This window comes from Orycteropus afer, unplaced genomic scaffold (assembly GCF_000298275.1).
Source record: "Orycteropus afer afer isolate SDZICR_OR568_19922 unplaced genomic scaffold, OryAfe1.0 scaffold00498, whole genome shotgun sequence".
NCBI classification, from domain to species: Eukaryota; Metazoa; Chordata; class Mammalia; order Tubulidentata; family Orycteropodidae; genus Orycteropus; species Orycteropus afer.
Genome location: NW_006922085.1, coordinates 1,791,281 through 1,807,770, shown reverse-complemented (window position 1 = coordinate 1,807,770; position 16,490 = coordinate 1,791,281). Strand labels below are relative to the sequence as shown.

At 40.1% G+C, this 16,490-nt stretch overlaps 1 pseudogene; it reads right to left on the bottom strand.

Annotated features, from left to right (window-relative positions):
* Positions 1 to 13,384: 13,384 nt before the first annotated feature.
* On the bottom strand, positions 13,385 to 15,420 carry LOC122151506 (annotated as a pseudogene).
* Between the last annotated feature and the right edge of the window lie 1,070 nt (positions 15,421 to 16,490).

The following is a 16,490-nucleotide window of genomic DNA, read 5'->3' as shown; positions in this document are numbered from 1 at the left end:
TTTGGTATTTTCACGCAAATTCTTCTGCTAGTTGGGGTTTAGTCCAAATCTGCATCCTTTCCTTCAAGGCTCAGTGGTCCAAGATTATCTTCTGTATCTGTGTTAATTGGTTTCCCTTTTCTTTGTTGAAGAGGGTCTGTGCAATCCTTCTGCCTAGTCCGCCATCTTGCCCCGCCTCCCTGTCCACCCTTTTTCTAATTTTTTAAGGAGAGCTTTAGGTCATTTATTTTACAGTTTTCCCCCAGTACTTTAAAAACTATTAAATTTCCTTTCAGTGTTGTTTTATCTACTACATCAGTATAGCAGAAGTGTTTTCACATATATTACTTCACCCTGAGAAGTAAATAGGATAAATAGTCACAAATCTAACTTACTGAAAGGGAACATAGGTGAATTGGTGTATTGAAGGATATATAACTTGTTAATCATGAGATTGATGCTTGCTTCCGGGGTGAGTTCTACTCTATTTTTTTCACATGGTTTATGACTCCAAGAGTTCGGAGAGCTTTACCTGTTCAGGCTCTTCAGTTCCTGATGTCACACAAGAATCAGGAAAGGAAACTGAGAGAGCAAAGAGATTTGGAACCTGCTTTTAAGGAGTAATATATCTTTGGAGTTGCCTCTGTACTTTGCTAAGTTGGGAAGTAGGGACAGTCCTCCACACTGGTTTCCCAGTTGTCTTAGATTGTGTTCACCTCTGGCTCAGTCCTGTCAGCTTTCCCCCACTGTGTTCTTCTCTTTTAGTTGAGCTACAATTAGGATGGAAGTGAAGAAAAAGAACCAGGGTTTACCGGCAATGCCAGCAACCTAGGCTGTGAGAGCAGGGCTGGTATTGTGCCTTTGCTTCCTTCTTTGAGTTGTGCAGAAGCTGCTCTCTTGAGTTTTAGATTCTCATTGGGGTCAGTGGTAGGAGATAAGAAGTCCGAGAACTTCCCCCCTTAATTTTTTAGCATTTTAGACATTCACACTTTTAAAATTGTTTTATTGTTGTAAAAAACAATAATAAAACATTTACCAATTCAGTGTTTTTTACATTAACAATTCGGTGACAGTGGTTACATCCATTAAGTTATGCAACCATCACCACTATCCGTTTCTAAATTACTCTACCACTGCTAAGAGAAACTCAGAAACTAAGTAGAGACTCCCCTTTTTTGTCCCTCTCTCCAACCCCTGATATCCACTAATAAACTGGTTTCTATACTTTTGCCTGTTTCATATAGATTGGATCATACAATATTTATCCTTTTGTGACTGACTTATTTCTCTCAGCATGATAATCACTAATAAACTTTGGTTTCTATACTTTTGCCTGTTTCATATAGATCGGATCATACAATATTTATCCTTTTGTGACTGATTTATTTCTCTCAGCATAGTGTTTTTAGATTCATCCACATTGTAGCATATATCAGGATTCCTTTCTCTTTATGGCTGATTAATAGTCCATTGTATGTAATACCACATTATATTTATCCATTCTGCTGTTGATGGACCTTTAAGTTGTTTCTACTCTTTGACTATTGTGAATGATGCTGCAGTGACTATTAGTGTACAGGTTTCTGTTTGAGTTCCTGCTTTCACTTCTTTTGGGTATTTACATAGGTTTGGAATTGCTGGGTCATATGGTAGTTCTGTTTAACTTTTGAAGAACTGCCAAGCTGTTTTCCTGGACATTCACATTTTAAGTTTTGTGTTTCTTAAAAGGATGTGATTTCTGGGTATGGCCATGTTTGGATTCAGCTATAAATGTTCTGGGCAGAGGATTTACCTGATTGAAGTATATAGCTCACCTGTACTGAATATTTATTTAGTCACAGGTATTCCTGTGGCCCCTTGTTGGAGTATAGTTTACAAATTAGAAGTAGACAGTGTTTCTGAAGGATGTTTCAGATGAAAAGGGATGGAGCACTTTTGTTTTTCCTTTTTTGGGGGGTTTTCTTGTTTTTATTTCCTCTATATCACTTTGGGCATATATTCTTCTTTAAAATTATCCTTAAATCCTCTTTTTTCATTTTCACTTTTTTGTACAGTTGAGACAAGACAGTTTCAAGAGGATCTCAACTAAAAAAATATATCTAGGGAAACACAGGTTTCTAATCTTTAGAAATCCAGTAAAAGCCAGCAAGAGGTTTACTGGCCTGTAAAATCTCCTTGTGATGAATTAATTCTGTTCTGACTGTTAATGGGCAGACACATCTCAGGCTGCCTGCCCATTAACAGTCCCTATTTGCTCTCAACCAGGCCTTAGGATGCCACAGTGTCCCCAACTCTTAGGAAGGGACTCAGCAGTCTAAACAATCCATCGTCTCATCTTTGAGGACAAATGACAAAATAGATCCCATTAAACCTTCCCTCCTTTCAAATCACTGCACACACATTTCTGGTTTCTTGGTAAGGGATATGCCCATCTGTGTCTGGTGGATTAGAAAGGCAGTTTTAGGTTGGCAGCCCTACTTCAATACCATTCCCTGTAGTTCCCTCCTCAAGAGAGGTTTGTGAGCATCTGACTGAAATAATCCATGGAGTTGGGGGAAGAAGAATTGTTCTTTTTCACCCTTATGTTGCTAGGTGCGATCGAGTTGGTCCTGGCTCACAACGACCCTGTGTCCAGTAGAATGAAATACTGTCCAGTCCTGCTTCATCCTCACAGTCGTTGCTGTGTTTGGGCTCATTGTTGCAGCTACTGTATTGTTGTTGTTGTTGTTATGTGCCGTCGAGTCAAACCCGACTCATAGCGACCCCTCCTTGGGTTTCCGAGGCATTATCACTACGGAAGTAGGATTGCCCAACCTTCCTTCCGAGGAGTGGCTGGTGGGTTTGAACCGCCAGCCGTCTGGTTAGCAGGCAAGTGGCTAACCACTATGCTACCAGAGCTCCTGACGCTGTACTTACCAAGCATGATGTCATCCCCATAAGTATATCTAATCTACATCAATGTCTGTATCAAGCCTCTGGTCTCATTGTAAAGGCAAGAATAAATTTAACTTTAAGAAAGCTTTAGATCTCCTTGATTATATGTTTTAGGGAACAAACAAGCCTCCATGTTAATTTTCTTTCTTTTTTTTTTGTCTATAAATTTGAGGTGTTTCTGTATCTTGTCATATCAACTTATTTCTGAAATTAGTTAGAATTAGTTTTCATAACCCAGAGCTGTGCAACCTAAGCTTTGTGTGTTGCTCTTTTCTCTTAGAGTGGTTATTAGTTCATTGTGTTCCCAAAGTAATTTTTGCTGTTTTTCCTTTGGGTTGTTGTTATGTGCCATCAAGTCGGACCCAACTCATAGCGATCCCTCCTTGGGTTTCCGAGGCAGTATCACTACAGAAGTTGATTGCCCCATCTTCCTTCCGAGGAGTGGCTGGTGGGTTTGAACCACCAGCCTTCTGGTTAGCAGTCAAATGCCCTAGGCACTATGCTACCAGAGCTCTGGGTTGTATCAGACAGTAAAAAGCAAACCTAAGACACATAATATTACAGTATCCATGATACAATCTATGAAATGGAACCTTATGTGATTTGGACATTGTATGAGCACCGTATTGTAGTCTGGTCTTGCTTTTTCTTTAAGCATCTTGAACAAGTTTTGTGCCTTAGCAGTGGTCGTCAACATGCTAAGAGAGATTCGCTTTTCTTTTTGGTCCTTCTCAGTTCATGTCATTAGCTTTTTCTCCATATCTAATAAAGGTCCCTCTCGTGTTTTTGTTAGCCTTGTTGCTTTCAATAGAGCTGATCTTATAACAGCTTGGAGAATTTTTTCTTTGTTTTTGACGATTGTTGTGATTGTCAAGTGGGACAAGCCTAAATTAAGAGTAATAACATTAATTAATTTTCTACCTTGGTGTTGTTTAATAACTTTTGTTTCATTTTCAGTTTGATACTTCTCCTTTGCCTCTTGCTGCTGCTGTCACTAACACTGGTTTTGCTGCATTTGGGAGCCATGATACACATCATGGTAATATTTTCTAAAGAAAATTAAGCAGAGATAATTCTACAACACAAGAAGTGTTCAGTACGCAAGAATTGGATGCTGCTGCCTATAAGTCAAAGCATATACTGTTATACGGTGACCATTTTAGTTAGAAAGTACAGTACATACATAAGCCAGTAACATAGTCATTTATTATAACTATCAAGACATTTGTATTACAAGTTATATGTGTATTGTACTATTGGTGCAGTGCCTAAGGCATTTGACTGCTAACTATAAGGTTGGCAGTTCAAACCCACCAGCCACTCCGTGGAAGGAGGACTGGGCAATCTATTTCTGTGAAGATTTACTGCCTTGGAAACCTAGGGGGGTTGCTATGAGTTGGAATCAACTTGATAGCAGTTAGGTTTTTTTTGTTTTTTGGTTTATTATATGTCTGGCAGCACATTTGCTCTGTATATAGGAAACATGAGATACATGTGTTGCAAGCAAGAAGCTGTTGATTTGCCATTCTCCACATCATGTTCTCCGTATTGTATATGTGGTTGGATGTTGAATGTTGCCTGAATGGACGGTATCTGGCACGTGACTGTATTGCCAAAGTTTTCCTTTACAGTCTTGACTTAATCAAGCTTAAGTTTAATTAAAACAACAGCAAGCTCCCCCCCCCCCCAAAAAAAATACACTTCATGTACTTTTTTATGGGCAAGGTACTTTGTCACGATTCTTTAGTGCTTAAGATGAATACATTTAATTTTAGAACATGTAATAGGACTATTTGACTAATAAACTAATTTTTAATGGATACTTGAGGGAATCTGCAAATAACACAGAATGGGAAGATATCAAGGATGCTTATATTCACTCTATAAAAAGATTGCCATCAAATCAGAGTGGTTAATGTGAGGTTATAGAAATACATTGGCTACAGAATTTGGAATTCTTCTTGAGCTTCTTTCTTAGAGTGCAGCCTGCCGATCTGCATTTTGAGAGAGTGTGCTACCTGAGTAAAGAACCTGGTGACCAGGTATTACCTTTCTCTTACTGTGGAGACAGTGCTTTTCTAGTTCTTAAAATAGTCTGACTTGTTCACCACCATATCTGATCACAATTTCCCTTTCTTTCCTAGGACTTTTTATTTGTTGCCACTTTTTAGGCTTTTTCCATTGTTGAATTTGTTAAAAAAAGGAAAACCTATTTATATTGTATCTCCTAAATTTGAATCAACAAATTATTTGATCTGGTTCATCCTTTATAATTGCAATTATGTGTGTCTTTTTGCCTCATTTCCTTCCCATTTGTTTCTCTTTTGTATCATTAATTAAAAAGTCCAGTGCTCCTCCTCATAGGCTATATAGGCTATGTTCCTTTTTTTCCCTATATATATATACTTGATATATATACCTATTTTGCTTTGATTGTGGTTTTTATTTATTTATTCATTTGTGTTGTTGTTTTGTGTTGTTGAGTTGATTGTGACTTATAACAACCTTACAAGACAAAGTAGAACTGCCCTATGGGGTTTCCAAGGCTGTAATCTTTGCATTTGTCCTTTTTTCTCCCCTACCTTAATTTATTAGCATTCTTTTTTTTTTTTTAATTGTGATTTGGCTGAAAGTTTACAGAGCAAATTCATCCATTGAACAGTTGCTAAGTGGGCACGGACGCCACATATTCTGACCTCCTAGAACCCCACAAGAGGAAGGCAGAATCACCATCAATAGCCCAAGGCCTATTACTGAAAGGTGAGACATGGCTGCCTCCCTCCAGCTCTTTCACCAACCGTTCCTCCCAAAGCACCCACCACCTCTCTCCTGGGTTCGATAATTCACTGCAGTGGCCACACAGAACTCACAGATTACGGTGTTTATTAGGGAAGCACCAGGCTATAATTCAAGTTCAGGAAGAACGCTCAGTCTCTCTCCCAGCCCACAGTCTCTCAGCCAAGTTTCTCACAGTCTCTCCCCCAGCAGTGTGTCCCCCTTGGTGTCTCACTCAGCAATGCGTGTCTCTTGCGTCTCTTTCCGAGCAGCATGTGTTTCAGAAGCCCATGTCTCTTTCAGGAGCATGTCTTCCTCAACCAGCAGTCAGAGAGAGTTCTGCCTCTAGGAGACCTCCTTTTGAGCTTGGCAGAGTGGCCAAACCAACCAATCATAACAGAATTCTAAGCACCTGAGAGTGAACCTCCCATAACATTGCATTGTGCCACACCCAACAGAAATAACCCAGGTGGATAACATTTACAATCAGGAGCTCCTCAGTTGCTCATTTCACCACTGAGTTTACAATGACTTATGGGTAGAAAAGCCATACTAAGTAATTTACTACACTGCAACAGTTCATATACATTTTGTTTTGTGAAATTGATTGCAATCCCCACTGTGTAATACCTCTCTTCTGACTTCCTCTTTAAGATTACTTTTTTTCCTATATCCTTCTTTCCTGTGCATTCTTGACCTCTGAACTATCTACCTGTGTAAATGCTACCTTTCTGATCTCCCATGGTTGATTATTCTAAAGAGTGTACCTACCTGGTGTAATTGTTCACCTGTCTGTTTATCCTGTCTATTGTTTGGCTGGAAGTTGAGCCACTGGAGTGGGTTTAATTCCAGGCCCAAAGGATGACTGGGGGCCATAGCCTGGGAGGTTTTACCCAGTCTTTATCAGGCCAGTAAGCCTGGCCTTTTTTTTAAATGATTTTGTGTTTTATTCCACATTTTCCTCCTACTCTATTCAGGATCTCCAATTTTGATCTCTTTCTGAGTGGTTGGCAGTGGTAGCTGGGAACCATCTAGTTCTTCTGGTCTCAGGTCATGTAGGCTGAGGTTCCTATGGTCCACTAGTCCCTTGACTAATTGCTGCCATACGTCTTTGATTTTCTTTACCCTCCTTTGCTCCGGATGACGAGAGATCAATTTTTGCATCATTGATGGCCAATCTCAAGCTTTTTTTTTTTTTTTTTTTTAAATTGTGATTTGGGTGAAAGTTTATAGAGCAAATTCACTTTCCATGCAGCAGCTCACATACACTTTGTCTCATGACATTGACTCCAGTTTACCACAGTGCAACAGCTCCCCTCCCACTTCCTCCCCATAGATACCTCTTTTCTGTGTCCTTCCCTCCATGCACTCCTGCCCCTGAGCTGTCTCCCTGTGCATATACAGCCCTTCTATTCTCCCATGATTATTCTTTCTAAGGAGTGTATCTGCCTAATGTAAATGTTCAGCTCATATGCCTGTCTTTTGTTTGACTGGAAGCCACAGGAGTGGGTTCACTTCCAGACTGAAGGGCGTCTAGAGGCCATAGTCTCAGTGGTTCCTTGAAGCTCTATCAGACCAGCAAACCTGGTCCCCCTTTTTTTTTTTAAATTTTGAGTTTTGTTCCACATTGTTCTCCCACTCTATCTAGGATCTCCTCCATAGATCCACCTCCAAGTGGTTGAGAGTGGTAGCCGGGCACCATCTAGTTCTTCTGGTCTCATAGTCATATAGGCTGAGGATCACATGGTGTACTAGTTGGGTGGACTAATTGTTTCCATGAATCTTTGATTTTCTTCATTCTTCTTTGCTCTGGACGAGGGGAGACCCATTGTTGCATCTAGATGGCTGCTTGAAAGCTTTTAAGATCCCGGTCACTACTTGCCAAAGTAGGATGTGGAACAATGTTTTGTGTATTACGTTATGCCAGTTGAGCTTGATGTCCCCTGCGACCACGGTCCCAAGCCCACAGGTCCAATTGCTCGCTCCCCTGGGTAGTTGGCTGTGGCCAAGAAGTGACTACAACCTTGTCCCTTGTCAGCTCTGCTGTATACCTGGGAATTCTTATAGAACATACAAATACACTTGTAGAAACATTGTCTGCCAATCCTATACATGGTCTGGGGTATACTCCCCCCTGCGTAGACATACCTGATAGTTTAGCCTGTCCACCCATCATCCAATCTCAAGCTTTTAAGACTCCAGTCTAAAAAAAATGTAGGACATAGAAACATTGTTTTTGTGTAATATGTTATGCCAATTGAGCTTGATGTCCCACTCGAGCATGGAACCGAGCCTGTGGGCCCAGTGACTCACTCTTTTAAGGTGTTTGGCTTGGCTAAGAAGTTATCTAACTTTGTTTGGCATTCTTCATATAGTCTGCATACTAATTTTTTTTTTTTGCTAGTTAAAAACACTGCATGTATATCATCTCTGTAGTGCAGGGGATTACTTGGTATGATTCTTCTAGCCATGGTCTTTGTGACTCCTTCCAGAGGTTGTTGTTGTTGTTATGTGCCGTCGAGTCAGCCCTGACTCATAGCAACCCCTCCTTGGGTTTCCGAGGCAGTATCACTACGGAAGTAGGATTGCCCAACCTTCCTTCCGAGGATGAGTGGAACTATATAAATGAGCTGCTTTGTGGCCCACCAAGGGGATCGTATAGTTTGTTAGTAATGTAAATAAGGTGCATGGCACCCTTGTGGGGGTGGAACCATGGAAATAAGGTGTATGGAACCTTAATGTGGGGATTGGTGAACTCTGATGATGTAGTGGTTAAGACATTTGGCTGCTAACTTAAAGGTTGGTGGTTCGAACCCACCACCTGCTCCAGGAAAGAGCAATGAAGCAGTCTGCATCTGTAAAGATTTATAGCCTTGGAAACCCAGTGGGGGTCACTGTGAGTTGGAATAGATTGATAGCAGTGAGGTATTGTTTTATTTTTTCCGTTTGCCATTCCACTAGGCTTAAAATGAGCCATTCCAGAGGTGGAAAAGGGGGATCTTACTACCGTCAAGACAGAAGCAGCAGCAGGGATAGAGTGCATCTTTGGACCTGCCATCTGTGTGCTGGACTTTACCACCCAGGAGAGAGAGAGCGCATGAGCTTTAACACTTTACAGAGAAACAGCGGCAGCAAAACCAACACAACCGGGAGACCGGCCCAAGACAGAGGGCACTTGGCTTGCCAGCCAATGGAGTGAGAAAGCTAAGTCCCTCAGATAGGAGGCTTGCTGGCAGAGTGGGATGCACCTATTGACAGAGCTGAAAGAGCTTTAACACTTGCCTTAGCAAGGCAGAGGCCTGGCTGAGACCAAGGGCCAAAGAGAGGTATGCCTGAGGGCATGGGTGAGAGGAGGCTGTCCTGATAAAAGAATTGTATCCTGAACATGTTCCTGAATCTGAATTGTAACCTGTTACTTGCCTAATAAACACCATCATCGTGAGTATTGTCTGTGAGTTCTGTGTGGACATTGCAGTGAATTATTGAACCTAATAGAGAAGTGGAGATGCTGTGGGAAGGATGGTTGGTGTCAGAATTGATAAGAAGGTTGGCAGTTGGCAGCATGTCTGACATCCTCCTCACAAGAGTCAGCCCTGGGCTGATGCTGTTGATGGTGATTCTGTCTCCCCCTCCTGAAGTTAGAGGAGGTCAGAGGACGCCTCCCTCACATCCTTTTTGTACATTTCCTCCTCCTGTTCCTGACTCTCCTTTCTTCAATCTCCTAGTTTGCTTGACTTTTGTCATCATTTATGGTTCTCTTATATAAAAAACTAATTTTAATGCGACTGGGGGTGGGAATGGGGAGATTACAAGTGAGTACAATGGAGCTTTTGAGGATGATAGAAATGTTCTAAAATTGAATTGTGGATGGAGATGGGTATACAACCCTTTAAATTTACTAAAAATCATTACACTGTACACTTAAAATGAGTAAATTTTATGGTATGTAAATTATACCTCCTACCACCTGTCTGTCAGTTTTGTTATTCTGTAATGGCTTGCATGTTGTTAGGATTCTGGAAGCTATGCTACCGGTGTTTCAGATACCAGTAGGGTAACCACAGTGGACAGGTTTCAGCAGAGCTTCCAGACTAAGACTAAGATTAGGCAGAAAGGCCTGGTAATTACTTCTGAAAATTAGCCAATGAAAACTCTGTGGGTTGTAACATAGTGTTGTCTGATATGGTGCTGTAACATGAACCCCCTAGGTTGGAAGGCACTCAGAACACACAGTGACCCCAGTATTGAACTCTAACGTACCAACAGTCATGAAGATGGCTCAGGACTAGGCAGCATTTTGTTCGGCTGTATATGGGGTCACCATGAGCGGCAGCTGACTTGATGGCAACTAATAGTAACAACAATTATACCTCAGTTATTATTAAAAAATTCTAATGCATCTAATCCATTGTGGTTTGCTATTTTAATATCTTGTTTAATTGGTAGAATTCTTGCCTTCTGTGTGCGAGACTTGGGTTTGATTCCAGCCAGTGCATCTCATGTGCAGCCACCATCTGTCTGTCTGTGAAGGCTTGCATGTTGCTGTGATGCTGAACGGGTTTCAGCAGCGAGACTTCCAGACTCAGATGGACTAGGAAGAAAGGCCTGGGGATCTGCTTCTAAAAATTAGCCAGTGAAACCCTATGGGTCACAGCAGTCTGATCCTCAGCTGATCGTGGAGATGGCCCAGGACCTGGCAGTGTTTATTCCATTGTACATGGGATCACTATTTACTGGGGCCAACTCAGTGGCAACTAACAATATTGTCAAAAGGCGTTTATAATTTTTTTTCTAATTATCTTAAAATTTTACTTTTCATGTTTAAGTTCTTAATACATTGCAAATTTGTTTTGAGTGTGTTGTCAGAGGTAGTGATGTATTTTATCTGTATCTGTATATCGGTTATTGGGAAATGTGTACGGTTAATGTCTTGGGTTGCTAACCAAAGGTTTAAGGTTCAAGTCTACCTAGAAGCACCTTGGAAGAAAGGCCTGTTGGTCTACATCTGAAAAATCAGCCATTGAGAACCCTAAGCAGCACAGTTGTATTCTGACACACATGGGGTCACTATGAGTAGGAATTGACCTGATGACAACTGGTTACTGGATATATGATGTAGATCATCTTTACCATTATATAACTGGGAGTTTAAACGCCTCCTCTACCGCATACTCAACTCCCATGTTAGTATGGATTTGTTTCTACCGTCTCTGTTATGTCTTAATCTCTTTGCAAAATACCACATTCTATTTTAATTGTTAAAACTTCATAAGGAACTTTGCAGTCTGGAAGGGCAAGTCATCTCTCATTACTCCTTGATGTTGTGGCCTTAGCCACATTGGCCTTTACTCTTTCATATGAAAAGGGTTAGCTGTGTCAAGTTTGTCAGAAAACTGTCTTGGGATTTTTATTTAAATTGCATTGCATTTCAGTATTGAGACCTTCTACAAATGGAAAAAGACCTGGATTAGAAAATCAAAAAGGTAGAACCTCTCGGCACTTCAGTTTCTCAAAGAGCTAAATAAAAAAATCCAAGGCTCAAGTTGCAATATTGAAGGATTCTGTGGGCAAAATATTAAATGATGCAGGAAGCATCAGAAGAAAATGGAAGGAATACACAGAGTTACTATACCTAAAAGAATTGGTCAGTGTTCAACCATTTCAGGAGGTAGCATATGATCAAGAACTGATGATAGTGAAGGAAGAAGTCGTCCAGCCTGCACTGAAGGCATTGGTGAAAAACAAGGCTCCAGGAATTTACGAAATACCAGTTGAGATATTTCAACAAAGGGATATAATGTTCGAAGTAGTCACTGATCTATGCCAAGAAATTTGGAAGACAGCTTCCTGATGTGAAGAGATCCATATCTGTGCCAATTCCAAAGAAAGGTGGTATGTATGCCAGAATGCAGAAAATGAACAATATCATTAATATGATACTCAAGTAAAATTTTGCTGAAAATAGTTCAAAAATGGTTGCAGCAGTACATAGACAAGGAACTGCTAGAAATTATGCCAGATTCAGAAGAAGACGTGGAATGAAGGATATCATTGTTGATGTCAGATGATCTTGGCTGAAAGCAGAGAATACCAGAAAGATGTTTATTGGTGTTTTATCGACTATGCAGAGGCATTTGACTGTGTGGATCATCAAATTATTGATAACCATGTGAAGAATGGGAATTCTAGAACACTTAATTGTGCTCATGAGGGACCTGTACATAGACCAAAAGGCAGTCAGTCATTCTAACAGAACAAGGGGATACTGAATAGCTTAAAATCAGGAAAGATGTACATCAGAGTTGTATCCTTTCACCATATTTAGTCAATGCTGAGCAAATAATTTGAGGAATTAGACTGTATGAAGAAGTACATGGCATCAGGATTGGAAGGAGATTCATCAACAACCTGAGATATGCAGATGACACTTGAAGAACTGATGTAGATCAAAGACTACAGCCTTTCGTAGGGATTATATCTCAATGTTGTTGTTGTTGTTGTGTGCCGTTGAGTCGGCCCCGACTCATAGCGACCCCTCCTTGGGTTTCCGAGGCAGTATCACTACGGAAGTAGGATTGCCCAACCTTCTTCAATATAAAACTAAAATCCTCAAAACTGGACCAATAAGCAATGTCATGATAAATGGAGGAAAAAAGTTGTCAAAGATTTAATTTCACTTGGATCCATAATCAACACCTATGGAAGTAGCAGTCATGAAATTAGACAACAAACATATCACTTAGGGCAAATCTGTTGCAAAAGACCTCTTTATAGTGTTAAAAAGCAAAGATGTCACTTTGAAGACTAAGGTGTGCCTGACCCAAGCCATGGTATTTTTAGTTGCCTTAAGTGCATGTGAAAGCTGGACAATGAATAAGGAAGCCCAAAGAAGAATTGATACATTGAGTCATGGTATTGGTGAAGAATGTTGAATACACCATGACTGCCAAAAAAATAAACAAGTCTGTCTTAGAAGAAGTACAACCAGGATACTGGTTGGAAGTGATGTTAGCAAGACTTTGTCTCTTTTACTTTGGTCATATTATCATGGAGGGACCAGTTCCTGGAGAGGAATTATACTTGGTAAAGTATAGAGGGTCAGTGAGAAAGAGGAAGACCCTCAATAAGATGGATTGAAATGGTGGCTGCAGCAGTGGGCTCAAACATAACAGTGATTGTAAGGATAGTGCAGGACTGGGCATTGTTTTGTTCTGTTGCTGTGAGTTGGAAATGACTTGACAGCACCTAACAACAAAATAACAACAACAACAAATGAAAATGATGTATTTATGTCTTCTTTTAGGTCCTTCAGTAAAATTTTATTATTGGTTTGGCTTTTTTTTTGTTGTTGTTATTTGCCATCGAGTTGGACCCAACTCATAGCGACCTCTCCTTGGGTTTCCAAAGCAGTATCACTACGGAAGTAGGTTGCCCAACCTTCCTTCCGAAGAGTGGCTGGTCGGTTTGAACCGCCAGCCTTCTTGTTAGCAGTCAAGTGCCTTAGGCACTATGCTACCAGAGCTCCTTTTTCTTTTTTAGTGGGTACCAAATTATTGGAAGTAATTGTACAAATAAAAAACTTAAGTGGATGTTTTGGTACAATTTATAGATAAGGTAAAGGTAAACCCAACACGCCTGTGCTGTTTTGGTGATCACAGAAATCACCTCTGTGTCTGCAGGGAAGCCAGGATAAAGCTTAGCTCTTTCCATCACTGTTTACCAAGGTGTGCTTGTCAAAGAGATACTCTGCCAGACCAGATTCCTAGCCCTCCATTCATTGATGTATTTCACCTTCTCATTTAGGTAATAAGTCTCAATGAGGTCACCCAAATGGAGGTCATTATTGTCAGTGGCCAATTCCTACAGTTCCAGTAATGACTGATAGACAGTTTTTTTTTCCAGGTGTAACATGCACTGTGTTGCACTCAGCCCACTCCTGCAATCATCATGGTCTGGTTTCTTGGCATCCTGAAAGACAATTTGGCCACCTTGTTGGTTCTGCAGCTTTATCAGTTCCTCAGCATGTTCCCTTTCCTTGTGAGATTGGTGAAGAAAATATTTGGCAAAATTCTTCAAAGCCACATCATTGCAGTCAAAGGGTAAGACATGGGCAATTAGACATAGGTGTAATGCTCCAGGTTGATCTGATGGTTGATGGCGACCTCTGAGTCCTGGTTGTAGTTCTGGCGCACCTGCAAGAGGATGTGGTCCTCATGGTGACATCAAGGAGAGGTGGTGGAGGCTATGTGGGCATCAGGTCTTCAAGCATCAGGGAGTGCTGCTCTGAGGAGGCGGTAGAGGGTTGGCTGGGAGCAGCATTTGGAGGGAGTTGGTGAGCACCAGATTCTCTGTTCAAGCCTCAGGTGCCTCTTTCACACAAAGAGCTGCAACGGTGGCTTTGGTGGTAGGGATAGGACTGGCAAGAGGCCTTCTGGAGAGCTCACTGCTTCTACTGTGAGCCTCACAGACATGGATAGCTTTGCAGGCCAGGAGCTGTACATGGGGAGGAAACCCAGGTTATTGTGCAAAATAGTCAGATAGTAGATTTTTTACTATTGTTGTAAATATGAAATGTTGGATAATTAAGTAGTTGATAAGTGAGGAGAAGGTATATTCACCCATGTCACTTTCACCCTTGTGTCCCTTCTCAGTCAGTATTTTCCCAGAGTAGCCACATTGTGGTTTCCCTCATCATTGCTTTGAATTTCCTATAATGGAACTATACCATATGGTCTCTTTGGTGTCTAGGTTCTTTCTTGCTACATCATACCTGTGAGATTCATCTCTGTTGTGTGTGGCAGTAATTGATTCTTTTTCATTTCTATGTGGTATTACATTGTACAAATATACCACAGTTTATTGGGTTTTTTTGGGAGGGTTACAAAATTAAATATTCCATTTATTAATTTAAAAACTATAATAATAAAAAAAACTTGATAGTCATTTTGCCTCATCAATAACTCTTGCTTTGAAAAAAATAATATACCAACACTCAAAACTTCACTTTACTTGAATGGAGTAATAAGGCATAATTTATTTTGAAGTTAGTTCAATTATATATATATAAGGAGTTTTGTAACCTAACTATTGTAACTAATATCTTTGCAGTACAAATTTATCTCCATTTATTGTCATTCACTAGTGATAAGAATTCAACTTCACAATCTCAATTATTTTCATAAATGCCTCCTCTTGAATTGCCCCTTCCCATTTTATACAATTATCTTAAATCTTGAAGCCAAAGTGGGTTTATGTGTGTGTATGTTAAAATGTATATAACAAAACATTTGCCATTTCAGCCACTTTTATGTGTACAATTCAGTGACATTAATTATATTCACCATGTTGTGCAACCATCATCACTATTCATTGGAACCAAAGTGTTTTAAAGCTAACAGAGACATGAACAAATACAGAGATTCTTTTGAAGGTGTTGGTGCATAAATTCACAGACAAAGCAGTAGAACCTCTGGGGGAGTAGTCTGTTCATAAACTGAAATTCTTTTAACCATTATAATATAAATTTTTAGTCATCAATAACCGATTCAAACAAACTACATTATTTCTTCTTTGAATGGAGGACCATTAATCACTGGGATATAAGGAGAGAATTACTGTCACTTTAGTTCCTCTTAATCCAACATCCACATTTGTGAAGAACATCTGCTGCTCTGTCTTCCCAAATATCACACCCATGAGGCTGGTAACAATGTTGAAGAAGAATGCAGTCATCACTGGCCAAGCCTCTGGTCCCTCGGTTGGGCCACGGTCCTTTATTGATAAGAGAAAAAAGAACGGAAGCCTTGGCCTGTATTTAGGGCATAGGAGTTATCTACTAAGGCTTATAGTTTTAACTACAGTATGATTTTGCCCAAACCCCAAATTTCCTTCTGGATAAAGTATCTGTTTTGGTAAACCAGAGCCTATCTTGGTGCTATCCTTTTCCCCCTTCCCCAGGACATGATTAAGATCCAAATGCAAACAACCCAATAAAAACAGACACAGCAATCAAAACGTCTAATTCTCAAATATTAGATAATATTCTTGATTCATTGCCATTTTTCAAGATTGTGTTCATTAGAGAGGAGCTTTACTGTTAGAAACTGAAATGTGTCAGATAGGCCTCACCAGTATGAATTTTCTGATTTTTAAACATTTAAAAGTAGCAGAATTTTCAGTACAGTACATATACAACTACAAATGTTTCCATAGAAGAGTAAAAGATTCTTCTTAAAAAACATGATTTCCTCAGCAAGTATCATCCAAATCATCACAGAAATGGTGGGTGAAGACTCATCAGAAAAAGAGAAAAAATTCTCTGAAAGCAGAGCTTGAAACACTGATCGTGATTTCCTAAGGATCCTTCTCAGTACCCCGGGGATGCTCCCCATGTAGTTACTCCTTAATGCAGAAAAAAGGAGAAATGCCCTACTTCTGGCAAAGGAAGGAAGGGGCAGAGAGGAGAAGGAATTCTAAATTTCTCTTTACTTCTCAATCTGGGCAAATCACTTGAGACTTTCATGTTACAGAATTAGGCTATAGGAATTAAGTACTAATTGTAGTTGCTTTTCACTTTTTTGAAAAAGGGCCATCAGGATGATGGGAAACTGGTTAATTTTTTGTTCCTAGAGATTCTTTTTAATAAATGCCAGCTTTAAACCAGTCTTAAAAACTGTGGTAGCTGGTGTCATGTTCTTCTTCACCTGTAATGCTTGAGTCTAGACACATTTGAACACTTGGACTATTTTGTAACATCAAAGAGTGTACCACCCTTTACTTCTTTTCTTGACACCCAGGAAACC